General features: G+C 35.3%; 1 long non-coding RNA gene across 1 annotated transcript; it reads left to right on the top strand.

Moving 5' to 3' along the window:
• The first annotated feature begins 1,504 nt into the window (after positions 1-1,504).
• On the top strand, positions 1,505-10,243 carry LOC129494289 (uncharacterized). Its single transcript, XR_008661319.1, has 3 exons — positions 1,505-1,576; positions 1,966-2,067; positions 10,177-10,243. It is a non-coding gene; the product is annotated as an uncharacterized LOC129494289 (long non-coding RNA).
• Positions 10,244-11,000: the final 757 nt, after the last annotated feature.

The following is an 11,000-nucleotide window of genomic DNA, read 5'->3' on the forward strand; positions in this document are numbered from 1 at the left end:
GATTTGACAGGATGCTAAAATCAGGAAGGGCCAAGAAAGTTTAAGTGACTTTTTTCACCTCTCTTGTTCTCTAGACTATCAAAACTCAAAAAAGCCTTTTATTATTATACCAATGCCATTCTGGACTCTCGGTCCTTTGACCTTTTTTGTCTCCACACTGCATCTCCTGACAGGCTATCTCCTCGCTCCCAACCTTCCTCTTTCCAAAGTTCTAAGAGAGAAATAGTTCTTTGATCTATCAGTGTTTCTTCTGACATTGATTCCACCTAGTTTTTGTCCTTTTCTCCCTTTTTTTAAAAAAAGATTTTATTTTTATTTATTTAAGAGAGAGTGAGCAAGTGAGCAATATAGAGAACACAAGCGGAGAGGGGCAAGGGAGAGGAAGCAGCAGACCCCCCCCCCCCTGCTGAGCAGGGAGCCTGATGTGGGGTTCCATCTGGGATCCCGGGATCATGACCTGAGCTGAAGGCAGACATTTAACTGACAGAGTAACTCATTTGCCCCAGCCCTTTTTTTTCTCCCTAGAGAAAAGGAAAGTGTGTGTGTGTGTGTGTGTGTGTGTGTGTGTGTGTATGCATGTAGGTGAGTGTGTGTTGGGGGTGTGTGTGAGTAGGAAGTAAGCAGGTGACTAAGGCGGCCTTAGCATTTCACCCAGCTGAACCAAACGTTGGCAGGCTTTTTCCTTCCCCCAGGGCCCTGCTGCCTCTTCCTTAGTGCTCACTTAAGTTTTGGTTTTTAGTTTTTAACAGCTCCATTAAGGTATAATTGAGATACAAAAAGCCACATATTTAATGGGTACATTTGAGGAGTTTGGACGTATGTTAACACCTGTGAAACCATCACCACAATCAAGGTGACTCACATATTTATTACCTCCAAAAGTTTCCTCATGTCCATTTTTTCTGTGGGAAGAATACTTAACATGAAACTTAAACTTTTTAAGTGCACAATCCGGTACTGTGAACTCTAGGCACACATTATACAGCAGTCTCTAGAATTGGCTCATATTGCATAATTGAAACTTTATGCAACAACAACTCCCCAGGACAGGCCAGTAACTAAAGGGGAAGTGTTTGCAATAGTCCAAAGGAAAGAATTAAAGAAAGTGAAAGATGAGTTTTTTGATGCCTTGAGGTTGAGGGGGAGAAAGAGAGGGAGGATGGTGTCAAGGATGTTGTCTTTTTTTTTTTTTCTTGCCATGGTTCTGACAATAGGAACCACTGAGGAGTTTTTTTTTTTTTAATTTTTTTATTTTTATTTATTTATGATAGTCACAGAGAGAGAGAGAGAGAGAGAGAGAGAGAGAGAGAGAGGCAGAGACACAGGCAGAGGGAGAAGCAGGCTCCATGCACCGGGAGCCCGATGTGGGACTCGAACCCGGGTCTCCAGGATCGCGCCCTGGGCCAAAGGCAGGCGCTAAACCGCTGCGCCACCCAGGGATCCCCCACTGAGGAGTTTTAATAGGGAAATGTTATGGTCAGATTTGTATTTCAGATAGATCACAGGCGGCTGTATGGATGATGCTTTTGGAAGAGATGAGGCAACAAAGCCACAAAGAGGCCATTGTGAAATCCAAGTAAGAGTTGCAAAGGCCTGGGGGGCGCCTGGGGGGCTCCGTAGTTGGGTGTCTGCCTTCGGCTCGGGTCATGATCTCCCTGCTTAGCGGGGAGTCTGCTTTTTCCTCTGCCTCTGCTTCTCCCCCCATGTGCGTGCTTGCTCACCCTCTCTCAAATAAATAAAATCTTCTTTTTAAAAAAGAAGGAAATATCTGAGGGAGGTATAACTGAATTAAATATTCTAGGCAGTTACAATTCCTTTAGTCTACAAGTCCTAACTGCTACTAAAGTCTGTGACCTCCTTTTAGAAGGCAACAGCAGTACATCGGAATAGCCCCTTTTAGGCAAGAGTTGAACCATTAGAAAACTCTATAATCAATTAATGATAGTAGTTCCTTGAATTTTGCAGGTAGAACAGAAAATGAAATTCTCCAGTTCCACAGAAGCAAGCTGGCCCCAGAGCAGAAACTTTTCTTCACTGAAAGTAGAAATGTCAGCTGAACACCCTGAGGTCAGTATGAGCTTAGCAAGGCATTTCATGGGGAAGGAAAGAAAATTGGTCAATTTTGCTAATCAGGATTGTCTCTGGTTCAGCTGTCTTGCTTTGGACTTTTAGGTACAGTTCTGTAGACAGTGAAGAAAAAGGTAATCCCTTGCTTTATGGAAACATGCTCTGAAGTAGAGACCCTTAAATATGCCTCTTAAATATGTAAAATATTTCTATATTTTACTTGCAAGTTTTCCCATTCATAAATAAAATATACAATCAGATACTGCCTTATCTGAATCATAACACTTATTTAAGAGCATACCATTATTCCACCAAATCAAAATGTATGGCACTTGATACAATCTGATTCTGGATGACTTACAGACCTCTCTTTTCAGCTCTTCTTGATCATTGCAAACTATACTTGGCAAATACAGTTGTCTGGTGTTTTTTGAAATAAGCAACACATTTCACAACACTTTACATGTTTACAATATTCCCTAACCCTTAACTCTTATTCTCTTGGTTCAACTGTTAAGTTCTAGTCTCCTTGGAAGACTTTACTTATAATTTCCTTTCCTTGCAATTTGCCTGATGTGCCCTGGAAGAATTAGTCATTTCATCTTCGGATTTAATTTTTATTGTGATTTCTTTCCCCAGGCCATGGGTCTTTACTCTCTTTATTTCCCTCTTCAATGATTACATAATCTATGATCCAACAATTTAAAGCCATCTGGTCCTGAACCCCAAATTCCCTTCCATATCTTTGTGTCTAATCCATCTGTTAATCTGAATCTCAGTAAAATTTATTCTCTGCTGCTACATGTAAACACCAAGTCAAGGCTGGGGAAAGTCACATGACAAGGCAGATGGGTATCACTGTGTGTTGTCTCTAAACTCCAATGAGGTGTCAATATGCACACCTTTCTCTCCCTACTTGCTCTCCCAGTCATCTCTGGGACTATTTTAAGCCTCCTTTATTCTCTTTGAAGGTCTAACCCATATTCCCTTCCTCTTCTCTGTAAGCAGATGACCTCACATCTTATCTCAACGAGAAACTCATAGGCATCAGAAGGGAACTCTCTTAACGTCTTCCTGTCCAACATACAGCCTCTCTACATTTGTACTAATAACCTCCTTTTCTGCTGAGCAGACGCTCAACCACTGAGCCACCCAGATGCCTCAGGGCACTAGTTTTATCCTTGGCTGCCCACTGACAACAGCTAGGGAGCTTTGAAAATACACTTATGCTTGGCCCAAAAAACAGAGATGAGATTGGAGTTTGCTATCCATGGTTTTTAAAGCTCTTCAGATGATTCTAATGTGGAGTCAGGGCTGGGAACTGACCCTTAGAGAAATTTTCCTTTCTCCTCGTGTGTGTGTGTGTGTGTGTGTGTTTAACAAGTACTTTGATTCCATCTCCTTCTACTGCACACTAAAATTTACTCACTGCCTCTTTTTTGTATGTAGCCAGAATGTAGAGAATCATTCCGTCTCAAATATTTCCTTCCCATTGACTTTGAGATTTACTCAATCCTCTCTCACCTTAAAAATAACACCAAACCAAATCGAACCAAACCAACTGACCAACCAACCAATTAAACAACAAAAAAACTTCAGATTTCTTCTTCATACCTGGGATGGTCATTTTTATGTGTTGACTTGATTGGGTGTGGTAGCCAGTTATCCAAACACGATCTATACCTGCTGTGATAGTATTTCATAGAGATGATGAGCATCTCCAGTCAGCTGACTTTAAGTGAAGAACTTAAAGGGGCCTTAAAATCTGTCAAAATGAAGAAATACCACCTGTGGACTGTGGTGTCTGCTTTCTGCCCAAGTTTCCAGCCTGCCCTGATCCAATCCAAGTGTCTAAAAAGACTTAAATACTTGTTGAATCCATTTTTAAAAATTGGTTTCTGTCCCCATCGTTCCACTGAAACAGCCTACAGAAGTTATAATTAACCTTGTTTTGCCAAACGTATTTTTCATTCTTTTTGAAAAGCTTCACTTTTTTAACCATTACTTATTCTTGCTCTTTTGAAATTGTTTTAAATTGTGAAAAATACAATACACAAAAGAATGTGTGCTTTAAACAATAATTACTATGCAAATATACATATAATTACTGCACAGATTAAGAAATAGGACATTGCTAGTGTCTTAGAAATCCCGTAAACACTATTCCCTAATGACATCTGCTTTATCCCTCCAGGAAGAATCTATTCTTCCTTTGTGCTCATCAGTCCTTTTATTGTTTTCACAGTTCTTAGGATCACGCTGTTGGTTGTTTTGTTATTGTTGTTGTTATTTTTGTGGCATGTTGCTTTTCCTCTGTGTTTTTGTGAGATTCATTCATATTTACTGTCTTGCATTATTCTGTTCCGTTGCAGCACTACAAAATATCCATGTTATTATAGATGAATTTGGGGGCTGTTTTGAGTTGGGGGGTCACAGCAACTGATACTGCTATAAGTACACGTACACGGATGATATTCAAAATCCTTACTGGTGTATACGGCAAGGTCACATACTGATCACAAGTTGTCAAACCCACCTGAATGGAAGCCAGACCAACCAGAAATAAATTTCTCTGTACACTGTTAGTACATACTGGCTAAATAGCCACCCAAAACACTTGAAAATGTCTCCAGACCTACAAGTTCAAGAGTTTTTCTGATGTTTGTATCTAGAAGTGCAATTCTCAAGTGGCAAGGTATGGAAATCTTCAACATATAAGGTAATTTCTAGCTATTTTTAAAATGGTTGTGACGATTTATACTTCTACCATTTTATACTTAATGAGAATTCCATTTCCAACATTTGGCTTTCTCAGACTAGATTTTTCCTTATGTATGTGCATATTATATCACTGTAATTTAAATGGAATTACCCTGGAAACTGATGAGCTTGAACATCTCCTTATATGTTTCTTAACCATTTGGATTTCTTCTCACTTCAAGTATTTGTTGAAGTGTTTTTCCTGTATTTCTATTTTGCTGCTTTTCTTTTACTTCGGATTTGTGTTACATATTTTTGACACTAGCCTTTTTCTGTTTGTTTTTTTTTTATATCAGATATCTTTTCTGATTTTTTGACTGTTCTTACTCATTTCTTTATGGTATCTGAGGAACAGAAGTCTTTATTTATACATAGTAGTATTTACCTTATTTTCCTTCTGAATAGTGTGCCTTGTTTAAGAAATCTTTTCCTCTCAAGTTTATGAAGTTATTTTCCTATATTACCCTCTATATTTTTATAGATTTGTCTTTCACATTTAAGTCTTTAATTTACATAGATTTCTATCTTTGCAAATTGTGAGAGACAGGGTCTAAAATCATTTATTTTTATTTTTTTCCTAGTGGCTCCGTTGACTTACTATTTATTGCAAGTTCATGGCTTTTTGCAGACCTGCTTTATCTCCTCTATTGTATATATAGTGATCATTTATGGACCATTTTGTTCCATTATTCAATTTAAACTGCAACAGCCCTATATTCTTAATTTTTATACTTTTATAATAAGTCTTAGTATCTGTTAAAAATATTCTTGTATCTAGTTCTTGCTTTTTCAGTGAGCTCTTCCTTGGCCCTATGTTACTTCAACATATATTTTATAATCAGTTTATCAAATCCCTTACACATTTAAAAAACTTAATTGCATTGACTCCATGGATTTGTGTTTTGGGAAGAACTGCCTATCATTACTATATTCAGTTTTTCAATCAATGAATGTTGTATTCAGCTCTTATTTAGTATCTTTAAAAATTTTTATTATTTTATTTGTAGAAGTCTTGAATTTCTTTGTTAATTTGTTCTTAGGGATTTGATACTTTTGATACCAGTAAAACTAATTTCTTGAAATTTTCATTTTCTGGTGATTTCTTGTTCAAAGAGAAGAAATTTATTTCTGTGAAGTTTTTATAGTTAGTAAGCTTGACAAATTCTCTTACATATTTGAAAACAAATTGTTAATTTTTTTGTATTTTCTGCACACAAAGATGTATAATTTACAAATAATTATAGTTCTTTTCTTCTTTCCCATTTCTTACTCCTTTACTTGTATTTTTCTTCTCTTGCTTTGACACAATGGCTAGAAACTCTGGTGAAGGTGTTGAAGAGAATGGTGACTATAAGCATATTTGCTTTGTTTCCGATCTCAAAGGAAGAGCCTTCCGTCCTTTTACCAGCAAGATTTATTTGTTTGTTTTTGGTGAATAATATTCAGCAGATTTAAAAAGTACTCTTCCATTCCAAGTCTGCTATAAAGCTTTTTATTATGAATGGATTTTTAATTTTATCAAATATTACCCAGAATCTTATGATTTTTGTACCTTAGTACAAATGTACTAGATTTCATTAATTCATTTTCCAACATTGAAACAATCTTGTGTAACTGGGATAATTCAGCTTGGTCATGATTCTTATCATTTTCATTTTCATACATTATCAGATCTTTGGATCTTGGTGTATATATTAATTTTTCCTTCCTGATAACGGTAACTTGGACATCTTTCTCCTTTGATTGCCATGTTTGTTAATTTTATTGAACTTTTTTTTTCAAAGGATCAAATTGTTGGAAGGTCATTTTTTTATTGCATAATCCATGGAAATAATTCTTAATTTTTACAAATAATAAAATAAAAATGTGATATAAAATAAAAAATAAAATTTTAAAAATAAACTTACTTTTTTGGAATTGTCATGTAAACAGAGAGAAAATATTTCAACATTTTGCCATCATAATTTTATTATTACTTTTTTTTTAATTTTTATTTATTATTTATGATAGTCACAGAGAGAGAGAGAGAGAGGCAGAGACACAGGCAGAGGGAGAAGCAGGCTCCATGCACCAGGAGCCCGATGTGGGACTTGATCCCGGGTCTCCAGGATCGCGCCCTGGGCCAAAGGCAGGCGCCAAACCGCTGCGCCACCCAGGGATCCCTATTATTACTTTTTTATAGAAAACTATTTTGGCTCAATTTCCTATGGAAGCTATAAACTATAGATGTGGGGATTTTTCAGCTCTTAAATGCCTAGATAATAAACAGAGAAATCATTAGTCATCATCTAATTACAACCTTTTAGATCTGGCATTATCTTCAAAAAAATAGTTCAAGATACCATTGACTTTTCTTATCTATTTCTTTATGGATAAGAATGCTCTTAAAAGTTTACCATATTAGATACTACACTTGATACTACCACTTGCTCTTAGCCAAAAGGCCAAGAAGCAATAGCATATCAGATAAAAGTTGATCAACCAGTGTTAATGCATTCCTAAATTTGGTTACTTTTATAGAGATAAATAGGAAAATAAGAATGCAAGTTAAATAAATCTCCTATATTGTTTTGAAGTTAAGGAAATGATATATAACTTCCTTGCCATAGAGAGGAAGTTATCAAAGAATATAAGAAACACGTAAGTTCACTCAAGGATGTCCCCAACACATTAAGAAAGGTAAATTTGACCATTAATAATGGTTTCAATGAATTAAAGCATATCAAATTTTGAATCACTAAATTCTACTCCTGAAAACCAATATTATACTATATGTTAACTAACCAGAATTCTAGAATTTCAATAAAAACTTGAAACAAAAAAAGTAAAAAAAAATACAAAAAAACCTACCAAATTTGTTTTCATCCTTGAGTTGTTACCAGTGATAATAAAAATAAAAACAAAAGATTATTAGTCATCTTTGGAGGATGATAGGGAACCATTTCCTATTTTGAAAAATGGTAAGTAAAGGAAAATTGTCCAATCTTTTATGCCTTTTACCTAACTTTCCATACAAACTATACTACTGGGTAATCGAATACTGGTTGAGAGAAGTTTATCTTTTAAAAAGTATTCCAAGAATAAATGATGATTGAATTAGAATATTACCATTCTGTAATATTTCATTAATTAATAGATCTATACTACCCATTGAGCACCAGTGGCTGTAAACAGGACAAAATGGAAGACAGTCAGTCATTATATATCTCCCAATAGAAGAATATAATGCCAGCTTTTGAGCTTGAACCAGAATCATGTCAAATCTTAGAGCAAAAGACCAAGTCACAGGCAATACAGAGAGAGAGGAACTTGTTAACTACACTGTAAATAAGCAATCAGCAAAGACCTGATTTAGTGGAAAGACCAGGTTTCTTCAAAAAGTAAGAGTCACTGAAAAAAGAAGGGCTGGGGGAGAATATGTAGTTTAGGAAAGAGAAAACATTTTAAAAATAACACAGCAAAATCACTCGAGTATTTGTTGACTAAGGCAGGTAGATGTCAGTGATGATAACCCAGGAAATAACTATCGTATATATATATTCAAGGTGGTAGTTACATTTAGGGTTTGGGAGGGTGTTGGGAGAAGGAGGGGTGAAATGGAGGTCTTATGAGATGACTGGCAAAGTTTAATTTCTTGACCTGGGGGGGTGGTTACAAGAGTGTCTGACATATAATAATTTATTAAACAATAAATTAACTTAATTCTGTTTTCTGTATCTGTGCTGGGCTTAAAATTTGTTTTTTAAACTGGGTGAATGAATACGTATTTACGATATAATGTTTAGAGAAGATGTTATGAGAAGTTCTATTTCTATAATGAAGTATCAATTTATCAAGTTGGTAAACACAAGAAGTCAAACTTGATATTTTCAGTATTTATTAGTAAGGCTGAGGCAACAGCCTTTTTATACAGCACAATCTGCATAAGGTATCAAGATACATCTTGTATACAATCACAAAACCAAGACATATTTTTACATAGAGTAAAACTCAAGACAGATTTACAAGCATTTTTAGTACAATTTCATGTATTTCAGTTCAATTTATACAACCTTTAGCCCAAGAATTTGTATTTGTTCATTAGATTTTCCAGAGAGATTTGGGTAGAACAGAAAAGAAAACATTAGCAAATCACCAACATGGCATGCAACATGTAGTTAGAAACAAGACATATCTCCAAGTACTTTATTTTTTATTTTGAAATAAATTTTATTAGATTTTTACTTTTTCAGACAAGAGGTTTTTCTTCCATTAATATCAGATGTGTTTTTTAAGATATTAGCACACACATTAAGTAGTAGTGGGAGCACCTGAGCACATCACCAACAAATATACAGACACAATCAGACGATAATCAGATTCACATGCTGAATGCCAAATGAAATTAATATTTCAACTTTGTCTATTTTACCAAATGTATAGTTATGTACAGGGTAACCATTTAAGAAAATGCTTTCAATCTACATATCAGATAAGGAATCATTTGATTAAATGATTTTGACTTAATGGGTATATTTAATAATGACAACAACATGGAACATACAGAAAACATCAATGTGTCATATTCAATGAGAATATCTATTTCACTCATTCATTTTTGTATTACATCAAGGCAAGTAATTATTAAAGAGACGGCTCATAATTATTCATCGAGCTTTCTTTCACTTCCATCTCAAGCTCAAAAGACGGAAACTCACTCTGTCACATGTAGAGTTATAAACATATATATAGCTGTAGTTGGCTGCTTTTGGAATATTAGACATTATTAGCAATGAAAATAAGTTTTTAAAAATATTGTTAGTTATGATTTAAATAATAAAGTAAAAAAATACTATAAACATCTTTATGATATCTTAATGAAATGAAACATCGATCAAATAATTTCTAATAAATTGGGCACAAGAGGGTATATAATTTTATTTTACTTCACATGACCACCGACCTAGTGTCACTACCACTATCACCACTACCATCACAACCATTCCTATAGTAAGAATCAATATCAGCTGGTTACCAGCTATAATATTCCCACAGTATGACTATTTTAATGTGTGTGATCCACAAAACTAATTCCACTGATATGCTGAAAATATGCATTTATTTGTATGATTAATTACAGTATGGGCACATTAAGGAACAAAGACCATTACTGCTCCTTAGTCTTAGATACTGTTTTTTTTAAACAGAAATGGTAAATAAAGAGTACAGAGTCACCAAAAATGTTCTTAATCATAAGTAAAAACAGGGGAAACACCAACTTCTTGCGTATACTATTATCTATGTCTGTAATGACCATTCTATAAATCCCCGTCTTTTGTAAAAATTCACTCTGTGCTTTTGTTTCTACAGCTAAAAGTTTCCTTAGAACCAGATTTGAAACCAAGAAGCAACTCCAGTCTCTGATGACTCAATGAAGTTGTGGGAAAAATTAAGATGCTTTTCAAGATAATAGGTGTTGCAGTTGAACTGGTCACATATTAGAGATTACAAACTTTGTCATCAGTAGGATTAAAAAAAAACTGATTCCAAAAAATAAAATAAAATAAAAAGTAAAATTATGTGCTGTGATATATACAAAAAAGTAAAAAAACGCCAAGAGCCCTATTTGCAATTAAAAAAGAAACCGTTTTGTTGTAAGAAGGGTAATCGACATCATTCAGAAGAAATGCATTTGTTCAAGGATCAGTGTTGCATAGAATAATTCCAGTACAATTTAGGATTCTGGTCAGCTGCAAACATGGCACACTTTGGCAGGATCTTATGCTCTCTGAAGGGGGATGCTGGTGCACGAAAAGAAGCCCTGTCATTAGCTCTCTTGATTGACCTGGCCCCATCACTAGTTCCTTGGAACAAAGGGGCACCTATAATGGAAAGACTCCTATCCCTTCAGATCAAATAGCTACCAAGGGATGATCTTTGTTTTGGTGGCACCTCATTTGTGTTATTCTAAAAGAAACGGCAACTGGAATGAAGTAAAGCTTACTGGTCATACAACCTCTGGATGTAAGTGGTTGTAGAAGAGGCCTAAGGTGAGCCACTTTCCTTTTAAGGGCAGATAGCAGAACCTTTTTAGAAGATCTCGGAAAGAGATCTTCCTGAATCCTTCCCTTCCCCAACTATGAGTGATGATTACAAACTCCCGAAAGTGCTAACTTCTGCTGGAAATATCCATA

Source organism: Nyctereutes procyonoides, unplaced genomic scaffold (genome assembly GCF_905146905.1).
Source record: "Nyctereutes procyonoides isolate TBG_1078 unplaced genomic scaffold, NYPRO_anot_genome, whole genome shotgun sequence".
Lineage (NCBI taxonomy): Eukaryota > Metazoa > Chordata > Mammalia > Carnivora > Canidae > Nyctereutes > Nyctereutes procyonoides.